This window comes from Arvicanthis niloticus, chromosome 13 (assembly GCF_011762505.2).
Source record: "Arvicanthis niloticus isolate mArvNil1 chromosome 13, mArvNil1.pat.X, whole genome shotgun sequence".
NCBI classification, from domain to species: domain Eukaryota; kingdom Metazoa; phylum Chordata; class Mammalia; order Rodentia; family Muridae; genus Arvicanthis; species Arvicanthis niloticus.
This window is the reverse complement of record NC_047670.1, coordinates 12,248,122-12,254,951: the sequence shown is the minus strand read 5'-3', so window position 1 is coordinate 12,254,951 and position 6,830 is coordinate 12,248,122. Positions and strand designations below refer to the sequence as shown.

The window sequence follows — 6,830 nt, the reverse complement described above, 5'->3', positions numbered from 1 at the left end:
AGAGTGAATAGACATTCTTGTCTTCTTCCTGACACTACAGAAATGACTTGAGTTACTCCCCATTTAGGATGAGATTGGCTGTGGGGCTCCTAAAAATTGTCTTTATTGTGTTGAAGTATGCCCCTTGTATTCCTAATCTCTACTGGACTTTTATCTTGAAGGGATGTTGGATTTTGTCAAAGGCAAAGTGAAGTGAAGACAAGGAGGCCGACTCATACTCCAAGACACCCTCCCTGCCTGCTCATGCCTCCTGCACCCTCCCTACATTTAATGGATCATCATGTAGTTTTGTCTTTTAAATCACCATGGAAGTTGGTTTCACTCTCCACTACCTAACTGCCGGACAGATTCCTCCCTGACACCTTCCTATGCAAACTCTTGGTAAACAATTTACTCTTGGTAAATAATTATAGTTTTTTAAGAAAAACTATAATTACTGCCTCTCAACTCCCCAGGAATGGGTAGCTGTCCCTGGATGTGGACCAAGAACCCACACCCCCAGAGGTGTTTTGATTAGATTCTATGAAGAGGGTGGATGTAGGAAATAAAATACTTAAATGAAAATGGGATACACAGATCCCCATCTACAACTTAAATTTGAGACCTTAATCAGTGTGGTAGATGTTGGGGAGGAGTGTGGAAGGCATTTCAGGCAGGGAGGGTGCAGGAGGCATTTCAGGCAGGGAGGGTGCAGGAGGCATGAACAGGCAGGGAGGGTGCAGGAGGCATGAACAGGCAGGGAGGGTGCAGGAGGCATGAGCAGGCAGGGAGGGTGCAGGAGGCATGAGCAGGCAGGGAGGGTGCAGGAGGCATGAGCAGGCAGGGAGGGTATCTTGGAGTATGAGTCCACCTCCTTGCCTTCACTTCGTGGCCTTGCCGCGATCAGCCACAGCCTCCAGGGCTCTATGCAGGATCTCTTTATCTCCCAGGAACTTCATGGACTTGGGCTTTAAGTTCGTTTCTAATTCATAGATGATGTTAAAACCACTGGGCAGGTTCAGCTCCATAATGGCTTCTACTGAGAGACCTTCCAGATGCTTGATGATACCCAGAAAGCTGTTGCCATGGGCAGCAATCAAGACCCTTTCCCCTTCCTTTATCTGGCAGACAATTTCTACATTCCAGACGGGCAGTGCTCCAGCAATAGTGTCCGTCACGATCTCACAGGAAGGTAGCTGGTCCTCAGTAAGTTCTGCAGACCTGCAGCCCTTGCTGATGTTGCTATGAAGGGGTGGCCATCACAAGATAGCCTCCAGATCTTTACCTGGGCTTCACTATGCTTAGCAGTAGTTTTTGCTTTGTTGAGACCAGTTAGACCCCCAAAGTGTCTCTCATTGAGGCGCTAAGTCCTGACCACTGGCAGCCACATCTGGTCAGTGGCATCCAGTATAATGCAGAGGGTGTAGATTGCTTTCTTCTGCACAGAGATGAAGTAGATATCAAATTCATAGCCAGCATCTGGCAAAGCCTGCCTGCTGGGCTTTACCTGCTCGTGGCTGTCCAGGTCAGGTGGGCATTGTACCAGCCACTGAAGTGGGTCTCCGAGTACCAGGCACTCTAACTGTAATAGCTCAGCACCAACTCTAAGGCAGCCTTGGCAACAGGCAGGGACCTAGCAGCGACTGATGATGATTGACATTTTCCTCCTCACAGCCTGCCTCCTTCTCATAGCCACCCCCGCCCCAACACACACACACACACACACACACACACACACACACACACACACTGTACTTTTATTGTGTTCTTGAATTTGGTTTGTATTTTATTAAAAATTTTTGCATCTGTATCCATAGGGGATATTGATCTATAATATTCCTTTTTTGATGTTTTTTTTTTTTTTGTGGTTGTTATATCAGTGTAATGGTGGATTCATAAAAAGAATTAGAGAAGGTTCCTTCAATTTATATTTTGTGAAATAATCTGAAGAGTCTTGGCATTAGTTCTTTGAAGATCTAGTAGAATTCTGCCCTCAGTACATATGTGTAGGGAAAAGCTGAAGGGCCCCACTCACGGGCGTCAGTTCTCTGAATCTTGTTCGGCTGTTGGTGATTCCCACTGCTTTGATGAGACTGGAGAGCGGGAACCTTGACTGATTTCATTCTGCACAACATGGGGGGGGGCGCCCCCAGGTGGGGAATAAACTCAGGCTGATTTAGCAGGGGCACAGAGCTCTCCAGTGGGGACCTCCAGGCCCAGAGGTGGCCGGGGGCTGATTGGTCTCAATTCTGGGGCTCTGGGAGCTCTGGGGCTCTGGGAGGCCACAACAGAACAGAGACAAGGTGCTTAGGGGAAGGTCAAGGGCTGTGGTGCAGATCCCCATGGGACGTGCTCACTTGTTCCACTCACTTGGCTTGAACAGCACCTCCCATGGCTGGAACACAGAGAAGTCCTCCACAGATGGCAGCACAACGGCAGGGCCCAACAACAGGAGAAAGTCCAGGGTTCCAAGAACTTTATTGACATGGCGGATGGTAGATGTTCTGAATGTGCACCCCCCACTTAAGCCAGTAGGGGCCTGACTTAAATAGGGAGGGAGAAAGAAAGAGGGTCTGGGAAAAGAAATACATAATTGGCTACATCCTCTGGCCTTTAGGTAACTCATTAATATGGAAATCTCTTGAGACTGAAGCCTGTAGTCATGCCCTCTACCTGTGCTCTTTGAGAGGGGCTGGTAGGAGTGTTGCCCTACATGACTGAACGGTACAGGTTAATGGGGTTCCACACCACGTGTTAGAAGCCTGGATTCTGAGAGCACAGTTGAATAGATACCCTTCCCTTGCAGGGTCTGAGGGTTACTTCCAGCCAGTGCTTCTACCAAAAACCAAGACCCCTTTCATGGTTCTACACATATGACCCCCTTTTTTTGTTTTTGTTGGGAGATTTTTAATTACCGCTTCTATTTCACTAGGGGTTATGGATTCCCTTAACTGTTTGCTTCATGTTGACTTAACTTTGATCAAGTTTTCTAGTTTGGTAGAGTATAGACTTTTTGAATCTTATCATGGTTGAGAACCACTGTTCATGAAATACCAAGTGCCTTGTTAAGTTAATGATACGAGATCTCTCCACTTTTCCTTAGGTGGGCACTTAGTGCTGCGAACTTGCCTGTTAGAATTGCCTTTGCTGCATCTCATAGGTTAAGTATATTGTGTTTTTATTTTCATTCAATACTAAAAAATTTTACATTTCTTTTTTGATTTCTATCTTGACAGTTTTCATTCAGTACTAAGTTGTTAATTTTCCATGAGTTTATATACTTTCTACTATTTCTATTGTTCTTCATACCCAGCATTAGTCCATGGAGGTTAGATAGAGTGAAGTATACTATTCCAATTTTCAATTAAAGTTAACTTCATCCAGAAGGACACAAAGAATAAAGAATCCCAGAACAAGTCATTAAATGAGGAAATGAAAGGAAAACTACAACAAAATAATAGGAATTAATAAAAACATCTCACTATTACCTCTCTATATTAAGACTTCCTTTGTATCTTGGTATGTGTTATATTTTGGAGAAAGTTCAATGGGCTACTGAGAAGAAAGTGAATAGTGTTTTTGTAGAATGTTCTATAGATGTCTGTTTGGTCCATTTGACTTATGATCCTACTTAACTCCAGAATTTCTGTTTAGTTTTTTTTCTGGATGACTTCTTTTGGTGTGAGTAGGGTTTTGAAGACACTATCACTGTGTTAGGATTATTATATTATTTTAGATGCCACAGTGTTGTCTTAGCCAGTATTCTGTGGCTGTAAAGAGACACTGTGACCACAGCAACTCTTATAAGAGAAAGCATTTAACTGGGGCTTGCTTACAGTTTCAGAGATTTAGTCCATCATCCTTATTCCAGGGAACATGCAGGCATGCAGGCAGACATGATAGCTGAGCATTCTACATCTGGATCTCAAGGTAGCAAAATAATGAAAGAGAGCCACTGAGCCTGGCTTGAACCTTGAAACATCAAAGGCCACTACAAGTGATACACTTCCTCCAACAGGCAACATTTACTCCAACAAATAGTGCCACTCCCTAAGCATTCAAATATATGAGCCTATGGGGGCCATTATTATTTATACCACAACAGTGGTGGTTTATTTATTTTTATTATTATTATTATTATTATTTATTATTATTATTATTATTATTATTATTATTATTATTATTATTATTATTATTATTATAAAATTAAGTGCCTTGGGTTAGGTGTATAAATTAAATGCTTAGAACTGTACCATCTCTTTGGTGGATCTTTCTTTTCATGAGAATGTAGTGTTCTTCCATATGTCTTCTAATTAGTTTTGATTTGAAGTCTACTGTGATAGATATTAAAATAGCTACACCTGCTTTCTCCTTGGTTCTGTTTGTGTAGAATAATGCTTTTCATCTTTTTACTCTGAGGTGATGTTTGCCCTTGATGGTGAGGTGTATTTCTTGGATTCTGAGGGAAAAAAAGACCCTATTTTATAATCTGACCTGTAACTGTTTGTTTAATGGGGAATTGAGACCATTAACATTGAAAATCCCATTATTACTGCACAGTTTTTAAAATCAATTCCTGTTGTTTTGTTATAGTTGGTTTTCTTTTATTTTTTCCTTTCTTCTATCGATGAACTCTTCTGGGATTGTTTGTTCCTTGTGTCTTCATGGGTGCAATCAACTTTTTCTTCAGACTGAAGTTTTCCTTCTGGTATTTTCTATAGAGCTGGATTGGTAGACAGAAACTATTTTAATTGTGAGATGTTTTTCTTTCTCCATCCATTGTGACTGATAATTTTGCTGGGTGCAGACATCTTGTATAGCATCTTATTCTCTCAGAGCCCATAGGACTTCCACCCAGGAACTTCTGGCTTTCAGAGTCTCCAGTGAAACGTTAGGTGTTGTTCTAATGGGCTTACCTTTGGATGTAACATGGTATTTTTCCTTTGCAGCTTTCAATATCTTTTTTTTTTTTTACATTGTGTTTTTTGATTATTATGTGCCATGGGCAGTTTCTTTTCTGGTCCTCTCTTTTTTATGTTCTGTATGCCTCTTGCACCTTAATAGACATCTCTTTCATTAGATTCAGGAAATTTTCTTTTATGATTTTGTTTAAAAAAAAAAAAAAAACACTTTTCGTGCCTTTGGGCTGGGCTCTTCTCCTTTCTACTGTTTCTCTACACCTATCATTTGTAAATTTTATCTTTTCATAGTGTCCCAGGTTTTCTGGAAGTTTTGTACTTATTTTTTGTTTGCTTGTTTTATTTTTAATTTAACATTTTCTTTGACTGTGCTGTTCATGTCTTCTACCTTATATTCAGAACCTGAAATAGTCTCTAAGTAAGTTGACAACACTTACCTCTGATTTTTTCTTAGTTTTTCATTTGATTTTTATTTCAGTTTGACTTTTCTCTAGTGATTCTATTTCCTTGTTAAGTTCTATTTTAATATCCTGAATTGTTTTCCTCAGTCCACTCAATGCTTTGTGTTTTTAGTTTTCACTGAGGCATTTATTTGTATCTTCTTAAAAGTCCTTAAATATATTCAATTGCTATTCTGAAGTTCTTATCTTGTGCTTTAGCTAAATCTCAGGGCATATTGCATATTGCAAGTCTGGATTCTGGAGGAGACATTGTCTTGATTTTTCATGTTTGTGTTTTTTCTGCACTGAGCTTTAGGCATCTAGAAGTATGAGATTCTTGCTGTTTCTTCTTGTAGATATCTGATCTTGCCTTTGGTGGGTGGGTATTTAGTTCTTTGGTTACTATTGAGCCAGTCTGACAGATTGTAGAGCAGCAGTTTTGGGGTCAATCTGGGTTTTAATGTTCAGACTCCAATTAGTCTTATATCTGAAATTTGGTTAGAGCTCTAGATTTAAACTCCAAACAGATAGTACAATGTATGGAGTGGGTGATAGGCTAGCAGATAGAAGGGGCTCACTCTGGGGCATTCTTAAGCATGATGTGGGGTCTAGTTCCACAATGGGTAACAAAGGCAGAACTAGGGGCTCCTTGATTCTGGCAACAGATGACAGCAAGTCTGAAGTGGGTGGAGGTGGCCTAGGATGATTGACTCAAGTAGGTGGGTGATGGCAAGTCTATAGTGGTTTGATTAAGAATGTCCCTCATAGGCTCCTATAGTTTAATGTTTGGTTGTCAGTTAGTGGACTGTTTAGGAAGGATTAGGAGGTATGGCCTTGTTGGAAGAGGTGTGCCATTATTGGAGTAGGTATGGGCTTTGAGGTTTCAAAACCCCAGGCCAGGCTGTGTTTTGCTCTCTCCTTGCCTCCATCTGTGGATCAGGTGGAAGCTCTCAGCTACTCCTCCAGCACCATGCCTACCTGCCTGCTGTCATGCTTCCTACCATGCTGATCATGAACCAACCTTCTGAAATTGTAAGCCCCTCATCAAAGGCTTCATTTTATAAGTTGTCTTGGTCTTATTGCTGTTTCAGATTCTATGTAATAGAATCTATTCTATTGTTAATAGAACAATAACAATTAATAACAGAATTCAATTCTATTGTTAATAGAACAATAACTAACACAAAGCTTAACAGTACTTTGGAGGCAAAGGAGAACATAGAAAACCTGTCTAGCTTTTGGCCAAATAAGGTGGCTCTAGAGATCCCTAGTAGATAGTGGTTATGCAGGTAGTTTAGAGTCACTAAGTAATGAGAATAGATAGACGGAATGGCCGAAGAAGGATGAATTGAAGAACTAAGAGAACCCAGGGTTTACACCATAAGCCCAATTCCTAAAGGAATTGTATTTTGTTATTTTTTGAGGCTAAGTCTCACTATCATATCTGATCTTGAACTTTCTGTATTGCCTAGCCTTGTTTTAAACTTGAGAT

At 40.9% G+C, this 6,830-nt stretch overlaps 1 pseudogene; it reads right to left on the bottom strand.

Moving 5' to 3' along the window:
* Positions 1 to 860: 860 nt before the first annotated feature.
* Positions 861 to 4,910, bottom strand: LOC117718685 (phosphoglycerate mutase 1 pseudogene; annotated as a pseudogene).
* Positions 4,911 to 6,830: the final 1,920 nt, after the last annotated feature.